Source organism: Vicugna pacos, unplaced genomic scaffold (genome assembly GCF_048564905.1).
Source record: "Vicugna pacos unplaced genomic scaffold, VicPac4 scaffold_20, whole genome shotgun sequence".
NCBI lineage: Eukaryota > Metazoa > Chordata > Mammalia > Artiodactyla > Camelidae > Vicugna > Vicugna pacos.
The window spans coordinates 70,963,246-70,976,245 of NW_027328741.1; positions in this window are offsets into that span (position 1 = coordinate 70,963,246).

A 13,000-nucleotide genomic window follows, 5' to 3' on the forward strand; every position below is an offset into this window, starting at 1 on the left:
CCTAACGTTTTCTCCCAGTTGGAAATTCATATATTCATTCTGATTATTTTGCTGTGAAGAAGCTTTTAAGTTTAATTAGGACCTATTTGATTATTTTGCTTTTAATGTTTCAGCTTGGGAGAGTGACATAAGAAAATTTTAATACAATTTATCTATTGTTTTTTCTATGTTAGATTCCAGGAGTTTTATTTTGTCACGTATTATATTCTGATATTTAAAGCATTTTGAGTTTATATTTGTACAGTGTGAGGGAGTGTTCTAATTTCATTGATTTACATGTAGATGTCGAGCTTTCTCAACATCACTTGCTGAAGACTGTCTTTTAGTCATTGTATATTTTTGTTTCCTTTGTCATAGTTTAGTTGACCATAGGTGTGATGTTTTATTTCTGCCTCTGTGTTCTGTTCCAGTGATATAGATGTTTGTTTGTTTTCCAGTATTGTGCTGTTTTGATTACTGTAATTTTGTAATATATTCTGAGATTTGCGAAGGTTATGGGTTATGTGACCAACTTTGTTCTTTTTCCTGATTGCTTCTTTTGCAGTTCTGCTTCTTTTGCAGTTCCATACAAATCATAGGACTGTTTTTAATTCCTGGAAAGTATCATGTAGTTTGATCTGAATCACTTTATATCTGTAGACTTCTTTTGTAGTATGTATATTTTAGCAATATTAATTGCTCTAAACTAAGACTTTGAGATTTCTTTCCATTTCTTAGCATCATCTTCAATTTTATTTATCAGTGTCCTTTCTATTTTATTATCTTGTTTTTTTCATAGGTTTTTCATTTTTTGATCTGATTTCATATGGATTTTTTTAAATTATGGAATATTTCATTGTTAGTGTAAAGAAATGTGACAGTTTTTGTTTATTAATCATGAATCATGCAACTTTGTTAAATGCCTTTATTAGTTTTAGTTGTTCTGGTGTGGAGAATATTTAGCGTTCTCTATATAGATTATTATGTCATCTAAAACAATAACAGTTTTATTTCATTCAATCCAACTTGAATAAATTTTTTTCTATTCCAATTTCTGTTACAAGGACATCCCATACTGTTTAATAGAAATGGTGAGAGTGGGTATCCTTGTCGTATTCCTTAATTTGGCTTTCAGTTTTTCACTTTTGCATATTATGTTGCATATAGTTCTGTAATAAATGTCTTTATTTATGTTGAGATATATTTCCTGAATCCTACTTTGGTAAGAGTTTTCTATTGTTGTTGCTGTTGTTGTTGGTGGTGGTGTTGGTGTTGTTGCTGTTCTAATGAATAAGTGTTGAATTTTGTGAAATGCTTTTCATGGATTTATTGGGATAACCACATCGTTTTCTGTTTCACTTTTGTTAATGTGTTGTTTCAAACTGATTGATTTGTGTATGTTGAACCTCTCTTATGACACTGCAATGAATCCAAGTTGATCATGGTATATGATTCATTTTTGGCATTGCTGGATTTTGTTTGCTAATAGTATTTTTTGTAATATTTGCATCTAAATCAATCAAATATATTGGCTTAAAGTTGTCTTTGCCCGTACTATGTTTTTGGCTTTGCTATCAGGGTGATGAAATCTTCATAGAATTAATTTGGGAGTTTCCCACACCTTCACAATTTTTGTATAGTTTGAAGTGTATATGTTCTGATTTGTATTTTTGCATAGTCTCAAAGGGAGCTGTTTATTCTGCACTTCTATTCAACAAATTTTTTAAATGCAGATTCTATCTTTCTTCTAGTAATGTTTGTTCAAATTATTTGTTTCTCCTTATCTCTGTATCTTTCTAGACATTTGTCTATTTCTTCTAATTTGTCTAATTTATTGGCATATATGTGTTGACAAAATGAACACTTTTTTTGTATATCTTAGGTAACAATAGTTATTTCTCTTCTTTTATTTCTGACTTTATTTCTTTGGAGCATCTCTCTTTCCTTCATGATGCACCTGGCTAGAGGTTTTCTGATTTTGCTTATCTTAAAAAGAAAACATAAAACAAAATCTTTTGTTACATTACACTTTTGAATGGTTATTTTTCCTCTTTAATTTATATTTGCACCTGTAATATTTAGGATCATGTTATTTCTTTTTTTTACTTTTTTAATGGGTTTAAAGTCATTTTAAAAAGTTGTCTTCAATTCCAGCATAGAGCACAATTTTTCAGTTAAAATGAACATATATACATTTGTTGTCCCATTTTTTCTTCTGTGAGCTGCCGTAAAATCTTTTATACATTTCCCTGTCCTATACAGTACAATCCTTTTTATCTATTCTACAATTTTGACCTCCCAGTCTATCTCTTCCCACCCTCTGCCCCCTTGGGAACCAAAACATTGTTTTATATGTTTTTGTGTATTTCTGTTTTGAAATTTGGCTTTTTTTGTTTTGTTTTGTTTTTAGATTCCACTGAGAAGCCATCTAATATGGTATTTTTCTTTCTCTTTCTGGCTTACTACATTTAGACTGATTTTCCCCAGGAGCATCCATATTGCTGAAAATGGCGTTATGTTGTCATTTTATATGGCTGACTACTATTCCATTGTAAAATTATACAACCTCTTCTTTTTCCAGTCAACTGTCAGTGGACATTTAGGCTGTTTCCATGTCTTGGTTATTGTAAATGTTGCTGGCTATGAACATTGAGGTTCAAGTGTCATCCTAAATTAGGATTCCTTCTGGATTTATGCCCAGGAGCGGGATTCCTGCGTCATATGATAAGTCTATTCCTAGGCTTTTGAGGAATCTCCATCCTGTTTTCCACAGTGGCTGCACCAAACTGCATTGCCACCAGCAGTGAGGGATGGTTCCCTTTTCTCCACAGTCTCTCCAGCATTTGTCATTTGTGGATTTTTGAGTGATGGCCATTCTGACTAGTGTGAGGTGATACCTCACTGTAGATTTGATTTGAGTTTCTCTGATCATCAGTGATATTGAGCATTTTCTGATGTGTCTTTAGATCATTTTTATGTCTTCCTTGGAGAATCGCTTGTTTAGGTTTTCTGCCCTTTTTTGGATTGTGTTGCTTATTTATTCTTATTCAGTTGGATGAGCTGTTTATATACTCTGAAGATCAAGCCTTTGTTTTTTTCATATGCAAATTATTTTCCCATTCCGTAGGTTGTCATTTTGTTTCACTTCCGGGTTCTGTACTGTGCAGAAGCTTGTAAGTTTCATTACATATCGTTTGTTTATTCTTGCTTTTATTTATTCTACAAGAAGATTTTCGAGACTTATTTCAGATAACATTTTGCCAATATTTTCCTCAAGGAGGTATATTGTATCTTATCTTATGTTTAATCTTTGATCCATTCTGAGTTTATTTTTGTGTATGATGTTCTAGCTACATTGGGAGTGTTTTAACTTCATTGATTTACATGCTGCTGTCCAGTTTCCCAACACCATTTGCTGAAGGGACTGTATTTTCTTGCCTCCTTTGTTGAAGTTTAATTGACCAAAAGTTTGTGGGTTCATTTATGGGTTCTCTATTCTGTTCCATTGGCCTATATGTCTGTTTTCCTTCCAATAAAGTGCTGTCATGTTGACTGTAGTTCTATAGTATTATCTGAATCTTTAGCATAAAGATATGCCACTGATTTCTGAACCTTAATCTTGTATCCTGCTAACTTGCTGAATTCCTTGATCAGCTTTAGAAGTTTTTGTCTGGATCTTGCAGGGTTTTATATATATAGTAACATATTATCTGCATATAGTGAGACTTTTACACCTTCCTTTCCAATTTGCAACCCTTTTAATTCTCTCTCTTGTTTGATTGCTGTGACTAGGACTTCCAAGTTTATATTCTGTTGGAGTGGTGATAGTGTGCATTCGTGTCTTGTCCCAGATTTCATTTGGAAAATTTTGACTTTCTCACTGTTGAGTACTATGTTGTCTGTAGGTTTGTTTTCTATAGCATTCATGATGCTGAAATATGTTCCTTCTATGCCCACTTTGGTGAGAGTTTTTATCATACGTGGGTGTTGAATTTTATCAAATGCTTTTCCTGCATCTGTTAAGATGGTCATGCCATTTTGGTCCTTTCTCTTGTTGATGTGCTCTGTTATACTGATTGATTTCCATATATTGAACCACCTCTTTGTCCTTGGCATGATCCCCACTTGGTCATGATGTATAATCTTTTATCTGTGTTTTTGGATTCTATTTGCTACTCTTTGGTGAGGATTTTGGCGTCTGTGTTCATAAGTTGTATTGGGCTATAGTAATATTATTTGGTTGTGTCTTTGCCTGGTTGTGGTATCAGTGTGATTTTGGCTTCATAGAAAGACTTTGGGAGTATTCCTTCATTTTCAATCTTCTGGAAGAATTTGAGAAGAACTGGTATGATTTCTTCTTAGTATGTTTTGTAGAATTCCTCAGTGAATCTGTCCGGTCCTGGACTGCTATTTATAGGGAGGATTTATATTGCTATTTTGATTTCATTTCAAGTGCTTTGCTTGTTCAAGTGGTCAGTTTCTTCTTGTTTCAGTCTTGGTGAGCAGTATTTTTCCAGAATATTTTCCATCTCCTTTAGGTTATACAGTTTGCTTCAATATAATTTTAATTATATTTTCATGTGATATTCTGTATTTCTTTTTTATTTGTTGTTATTTCTCCATTCTCCTTTTTTTTTTTTTTGCTAATTTTTGCTCTCTCTCTTTTCTTTTTTTTCAGTTTGGACAAAAGTTTGTTGATTTTACTTACTCTTTTGAAAAACCAGCTTTTGGATACGTTGCATTATTCCCAATGGTGTTATTAATCTCTATTTTATTTATTTCCTCCACAATATTTATGATTTACTTCTTTCTGCTGACTTTTGGGGTTTTTTCTTCTTCTTTTTCTGGTGTATTCTGCTGGTGGTTTAAATAGTTTATTTGTGATTCTTCTCCTTTTTTTAAGAACGCCCGTACCACCATAAACTCCCCTCTCAGCACTGATTTTGCTGTGTCCCATAAATTTTGTGTGGTTTCGCTTTCATTTTATTTAGTCTCAAGGTACTTTTTTATTTCCACTTTGATTTGTTCATTGACCATTGGTTTTTTAATAAAATATTGTTTAATATCCATGTTTTCCTTTTGTTGTCATTTGTTTCTCTGTTGTTGATTCCTAGCTTCATGGCATTGTGTTCAGTAAAGGTGCTTGAGGTAATCACTATCTTCTTACTATTGCTGAGGTTTCTTTTGTGCCCAAGTACCTCATGAATCTTTGAAAATATTCCACATGCACTTCAAAAAATGTATATCGTATTTTGGGGGGGTGCAATGCTCTGAAAATATGCACCAAGTGTATTATTTCTACTGTATTTTTAAACGTTTCTGTTGCCTAATTTATTTTCTGTCTCGATGATTTGTCCAGTGATGTTAATGCAGTGTTGAAATCTCCAAATATAAATCCCCCTTTATATCAGTTAGCATTTATTTTATGTACTTACGTGTTCCTGTATTTGGTGCATATGTATTAATGATTGTGCTATCCTCATATTTTATCACTCCTTCAATCATTATATAATGTCCTTCTTTATCTTTCTTTATGACTTTGTTTTAAGGACTATTTTGTCTGCAATTAGTACTGCAACACCTGCTTTTTTGGCTTTTCCAATTGTATGGAATACCATTTTCCATCCTTTCACTCTCAATCTATATGTATCCTTCTCTCTGAAGTGGGTCTCTTGTATGCAGCATATTGAAGGTTCTTGCTTTATTATCCAGCATGCCACTTTATGAATTTCGACTGGAGCATTTAGTCCATTAATATTTATATTAATTGATGATATGTTTGAGTTTATTGCCATTTTAACCTTATTTTCCATTTGATTTAGCATTTCCTCTTTGTTCCTTTCATCTTCCTTTTATGGTTTGGTAATTTTCCTTTGCATTTTCATGAATTATATTCAGTTTTTGTGACTCCCTGATAAGTTTTGTCTTCTTGTTACCCTTTTTTATGTCTTTTAGACCATTATTATAACTGCTTTTATTAAAATGATAGTAACATGATCTCAAAACCATCCTACTGAGAACAAAAGATTTTAAAAGGAAAGACCAAAAAAAAAAATTCATATTTTCCTGCCTCCCTCACCCACTCTCAATGATTTCTATATATTGTTTTAAAATTTTGTATCTCTAAACACTATTTCTTTTATTTCCTTCAGTACTTTGATCACCCCATTTTTGAAATCTTGATCTATTTGTGTATCAATTTCTATTTCACTGATCATTCTTTCAGGGGATTTCTCATGTTCTTTTAATTGGGAATGGCTTCTCTGCTCCTTCGTCTTATTCCTACTTCTGTGACACTGTGGTTTTTGGAGTATCAGTTTTCTACTGTGGTCCTAAAGAAGTTTATCTACCTAATGCCTATGTAGCAGTACAACTTAGAAAAGAGAAAAGAGAGAGAGAGTGATAAAGAGTTTTAAAGAAGGGAGAAATAAAGCTTTGAAGACATTGTATAATGAATAATAGAAAAGCAAGTTGAAGCAGAGTTTTGAAAAATAATAGTAATAAGAATATTTTTTTAAATTTCAAAGGGATTATAATGGGGGTATATACAATTACAGTAGAAGTAGAAATTAGGAGGGTAATAGAAAATGGTACCAGAGACACAGAATAAAACTAGGGTGTGTTCAGTGTCCTCCTGGAGACGGTGTACTTTTAATGTGAAATCTTTCTGTATTCATCCTGATTTGGAAGCTCAGCTTGCTGTTTCCAGAGGCCCTCCATTGGAGCCCTCATCTGTGCTGCTCCCAGGGCATGTTGGCAAGCAGTTCACTCCTCAAACCAACTCTGGGTCAGCTCACTTTACTCTGGGCTGCTTGTCACTGCCCTGCCTGATGCTGCAGTCAGATGTTGCAGACTGACCAGGCAGGATTGGGCATCATTCCCTCTGCAGCACCATGGTCAGGGGCTGTATTCCTGCCCAAACTTTGAAGGGCCATCCTCCCTCTCAAGTTGCCGATCACACTGCTGCTCTGTACCACTGTATGCTCTGCCTCATGTTTGCACACTGGAAGTGGGCTCAGGGAAGTCTGAGGAACAGCCCTGTCCCTGGTCTGGGCCAAAATCCAGCTCGTTTGTCTTGGCGGAAAAGTTCCCTGATTAACCATAAGAGTAGGGTCCTAACTGCCTCAGGCTGTAGACAAGTCTCCATCTGCCTCTTGAGACTGCTAAGTCCTTAGCTGTAGATGCAGTTTTGCCCAAGCTGCCACCTGGGTGCAAAGCACCAGAAGGTATGGTGGCAGTGTCTCAGCCCTAGCTCTCTTCACCTAGAAAATTTGTGGATTTTCAGAGATGGGGAATGCACCCTTCCACTCACAGGTCACATCTGCTCTGTTGTTTTATGGAGGGCCCAGGTTGTTCGGCCCTATGCACCCACAGCCATGGCACAAAGCCCAATCCATTCCCCTGGGCTGCCACTTTGCAGCCATCCCCATCTACCACCCAGTTCGGGCAGCATGGCCCTGCCCCCAGCTTCCAGGCTGCATCATTTGCTAGACAACACAGGGATCCTCTGTGCCTGTTTAACTTAGTTCTGTCAGTCAACTTATACTTTGTACAGGTCCAAGCCTTGGAGGCTCCCCCTCCGTCCTGCCAAACACTCAGTTGGAGAGGGGAGACACAGTGAATGAGCAGCAGTCCGTCTTTGCTGCTCCCTCCTCGTGGTACCTGTCCCACTCTGTTTTGCCTTTTCTTCTTTCTTTCTTCCTTTTCTACAACCAGATTTTTTACATCTTTATCTATTGAAGAGGACAATGTTCTGTCACAGTTCTGCTGGTTCTCTGGTTAGCTGAGTGGGTCAGTGGATGTGAGTCTTGGTGCATTTGTGGGAAAGGGTGAGCTACGAGCATCCATCTGCCCCAGCATCTTTGCCTTCCCCAGAAAAAGTCTCACATTGTGGTGGAAGGTAAACCTAGTCTTGAAATAAATGGAAAAGTTATTCCATGGAAATGACAAGAAAGTGCGATTGCAATGCTTTACTCATACAAAATCCGTTTTTAAATAAGGGCCAAAATGAAAGAAATATGAGATTATATAAAGAAAAAGACATCAATAAAAAAATTGGAAATTACACTCATTAAAATATATGGCCCAACACCATAAATCCTAAGTATAAAAAGAAATTTTAGTAGACATGAAAGAATTAATTCTTTATAAAATAATAATAGTAGATGAGTTTAACACCTCACTATTGTGATGATCAGATCATCCAGCAAGCATATCTGTAAGGAACCAGAGGTCTTAATAGCATATAAGATCATTTGAACATAACTGTGCTATTGGACACTGCATCAGAAAAGTAGAACACATGAAGTTTTCAAGTGTGCACTGGATGTTATCTAAGGAATTAACCACATATTATATCATGAAATAAGCCTCAGGAACTTTAAACAAATATAGGGTATAGCAAGTTTTTTTCCATGCACAAAACTATGAAACTTTGCATCAACTCTAGAAAGAATAAGAAAAGTACAAACATGAGGTAAAACCACAAGCTTTAAAAAAATACAATAAAATGAGGTCAATGATGAAATCAAAGCGGTAACAGAATCATACCTGGAGACAAATTACAATGAAAACACAGCTTAATAAATGTATGGGATGCATCAAAGACAAATCTACGAGGTAAGTTGTGAACAAATAAGGACTTCTACAAGAAACAAAAGAAATCTCTTTGAAAGGACCAAACGTACTCCCAAAATAACAAGAAATAAGAACAAACAAAACCCAAAGGCAGTAGAATGAGAAATCTTTAATGATTAGGTTGAAAATAAATTAAATAAATGCTAAAAAATAAATTACAAATCATAAAATAAACAGCATTAATTTTTCTTAAAATATAAAGAAACCGGAAAGCATTTAGCCAGGCTTATCAAGAAATACAGAGACAGGACCCAAACAAAATAAGAAATGAAACAGTAGAAATAATATCTGATATTTCAGAAATACAAAAAATGATTATGAAAGCACTATGAGCTGTTACGTAACAAGCAACTGGACGACCTAAAAAAATGGACAAATTTCTAAAACTGTACAGCCTGCCAAGACTGAATAAAGAGAAAACTGAGAACTTGAGTAGAGCAATCAGTATAAGTTAAATAAAATGTATAATTTGGAAACACCCCTTGAACAAAATGCTTGGATTACTTCATTAAAACACCTTTCCCCCCAATTATTTTAAAAAATGAAGGAAGAAGGACAATTCCCAAAGTTATTCCATGAGGCCAACATTACACTTATAACAAAACCAGTCAAAGACACAACCAAAAAAAAAATGAAAATGAAAATCCAATATCATTGATGAATATAGATTCAAAAATACTGGAAAAACTTCAACAAATTAATCCAGCAATATATAGAAAGGATTATAAACGATGATCATTTGGATTCCTTCCAGAGTCAAAAGGATGGTTTAACATACACAAGTCAAGCAGCATGACACATATCTAATAAAGGAAGGACAACATTCACAAGACCATGTCAATACACAAAGAAAAAGCATTTGACAAAATTCAACATACATTCATCATCAGAACTCTCATGAAAGTGAGTACAATGGGAACATTTATCACCGTACAAAAGGCCATTTGTAACAATTTATAATACTCAGGGGAAAGGCTGAAAGCCTTCAGGGTAAATTAGGGAACAAGACAAGGATTCCTACTTTCACCACTTCTGTACAATAGTAATAGAAGAAAGGAAAAGGAAAAGAAAAATAAGTAAAAGAAACGCAAAATGGAAAGAAAGGGGCAAAATTGTCACTAGTACTGAAGGCATAACAATCTATACAGAGAGTCCTATGGGCTCCACACTGACTATTATGAACAATAAATAATTTCATCAAGGGAGCAGGGTACAAAATTAATGTAAAAACGTCTCTTTCATTTGTCCACATTGATCATGAGATACCATAAAATGGATGTTGAACGCAATAATATTTAAAACCACATTCCCCCGAATATCTTGGAATAAATGTAACCACATATGTGAAAGATCTACACACTTAAAATTATAAAACATTGACAAAGTAATTAAAAATGATTCAAAGAAATGGAAAGATGTCTTGTGGTCTTGGGTTGAAAGAGTTCATAATGTTAACATGGCCATAGTATACAAAGAATCCTAAGGATTTAGTGCAATTCCTGTTATGAAGCTGTAGTATTTTCCATAGAATGAGAAAATAAATAACTCTAAGTTTTATATGAAACCATTAAATTTGCCAAAATGACGTTGGGAAAAAAACAACAAATCTGGAGGTATAACCCTCCAGGATAACTTACTATACTAAAAACCTACAGTAATAAAACAGTATGGCATTGGCACAGAGATATAATCAATAAAAACAGATAGAGAGCCTAGAAAAAATTCCACACACCTATGAGCAATGAATCTATGATAAAAGAAGCAAGAGTACACAATGGAAAAAAGACTGTCACTTCAATGGATGGTGTTGTGAAATCTGGACATCTACGTGTAAAAGAGTGAAATGAGAGCATTTCCTGACATCATATACAAAAATAAACTCATTGTGTATTAAGGAACTAAATGTAAGACATGATACTATAAAACTGCTAGATGGGAATATAGGTGATACAGTATTGTATATACATCATAGGAATATTTTCTTATATCAGTCTCCTAAGGCAAAAGAAATAAAAGCAAATATAAGCAAGTGGGACCTAAACAATCTTGAAAATTTCTGCACAGCTAAGGACACTATCAATGAAATGAAAACACTGCCTGTGTAATTGGAGGACATATTTGCAAACAATGCAAGTGACCAGGGGTTAGTAGACATAGGTTAATAGATGTAACATTGATTTAGGTTACATAACTCAAGGTGAAAAACAAAAACCCAATCAAAAACAAGAGCAGAGTACCTGAGTTAATATTTTTCCAAAGAAAACATTCAGATGAGTAACAGGCAAGTGATAAAATTTCACAACATTACTAATTATTACATAATTGCAAATCAAAACCACAATGAGGTATCACTTCACACTGGTCAAATGGCTATTATCAAAAAGCCTACAAATAGTAAGTGTTGGAGATGATGTGGAGGTTAGAAATCTCTTGTATACTCTTGGTAGTAATGTAAATTGGTACAACTTCTAAGGTAAACAGTATTCAGATTTGTTTAAAAACTAAAAAGTTAACTACCATATGACCCAGTAATACCTCTCCTAGGAAATATCTGGGAAAAAACGCCCTAAATTTAGAAAAACCAATTTTCACAGCAGTACTGTTTATATTATGCAAGACAGGGAAGAAATCCAAGAGTCCACAGCAGACTATGGACTTAAGAAGAAATGATGTTTCTGTAAATATGCAATAAATATTACTCAGCCATGAAAAACTATAACACATAGCTATTTCAGCATCATGAGAGGACTTAGTAAGTGTTGTGCTTAGTGAAGTAACTTAGGCGAAGACAAAAGTATATAATTTAATTTATACGTGGAATCCAAAGTATAACAAATATCTGTGTACATCTTTGTATAGCTATCTATTGACAGATGACAGAAAAATAGAAGTATAGATACATACGTACATGATAGATAGATAGATGATAGATAGATAGATAGATAGATAGATAGATAGATAGATAGATAGATAGATAGATAGAGACATGATGGAGTGGTTAAGAGATTAGATAGACAAGACATAAGCAGACTCAAAGATATGGGAAAATATTTATGTTTACCAAAGTGGAAGGGAAAGAGAATTCAATGGTAGGACATTGACAGATACAAAGAAGTATACATTAATGGAGAAGCAAGAAGGATAATCTGTATAGAATATGGAATTATATACAATAGTTTAAAATAATTGTAAGTTACAATCACTGTAATAATTCATAGTGCAATATAATCTACAAAGTGGTTGGGATCACCACGCTGTACATCTGAAACTACACAATATATTACATCTACTGTAATTCAAATAAAAATAAAACATATCCTGTATAATTTAGTCCTTTTTCCGCTGATAGCATCTTCCTTTAATATTGTTTTATTTTACACTTCACTTTTTATGATTACTGTTTCAAATTATTTCTTTTACTCTTGTGAACATGATACCAGTTTGAAGTATCTATATTTATTGCCCCTGATTACCTCTTTTTCACTCTTTAATCCATATAGTATAGTAGCATTTAAGAACATACCCAAAAAAAGTGTTGAAATTTTCTCGTGGTCTCTCCTTAGCATTTGGACAATGTTTTGCATATTTTTGCCATTTTATATTTCTTAGAAGACTTCTATTCTACACCTCTAATAAGGTGTCTCGGGTTTGCTTTTTCATCTCATTCAGGTTTGTTAGTTAAAGCCTTAACTTTCACTTTATATGTAAGTGATAACAGTGTAAGTATTATTGGGTGAGTGATTTCTTATTCCAATAGTTTGAAAATACAATCTTATTTATGCTGGGCGTATGTTTTTTGCTCAGAAATCTGCTGATAGCCTAATGGGTGTTCCTTAGTAGATTATCATAACTTTTTTTGGCTGCCTTTAAAATTTCACTCTGTCATTGTCTTGTCAATTTGCATATGACGTATCTTGAAGGAGGTCCCTTTCTCTTAAAGTTATTGGTGTTTTGTTGGTTCATGGACTTGTATATCAGTTCCTTGCACAGGTTCGGGAAGTTATCAATTTTAATTCTTTTAATAAACCATCAGCTGCCTTTTAATTTTCTACCCCCTCCAGGATTCCACACTAATGTGCACTTCCTGAGGAAGACAATGGCTACTGTAGAATTTCCCCACTTTTAAATATCTTGAATCTCTGCCCTCTCCTATCATTTCTAGTTTTTCATTGGTGAGTTTGCTAATCTCTCTTCCACAAAGACAGTCTAATTCGAATGCTTTCTGTTGTATCCTTCATCTCAATTATTAAGTTCTCCAGGTTCTCCAATAATGATTGATTATTTTATATTTTCAGTCTCTTTGGTAATGTATTTCTTTTCATCATTTCATTTATTCCTGAGCTCACTAAACTGCTTTCTCAGTTTTGTTTGTTGTATTGAGATT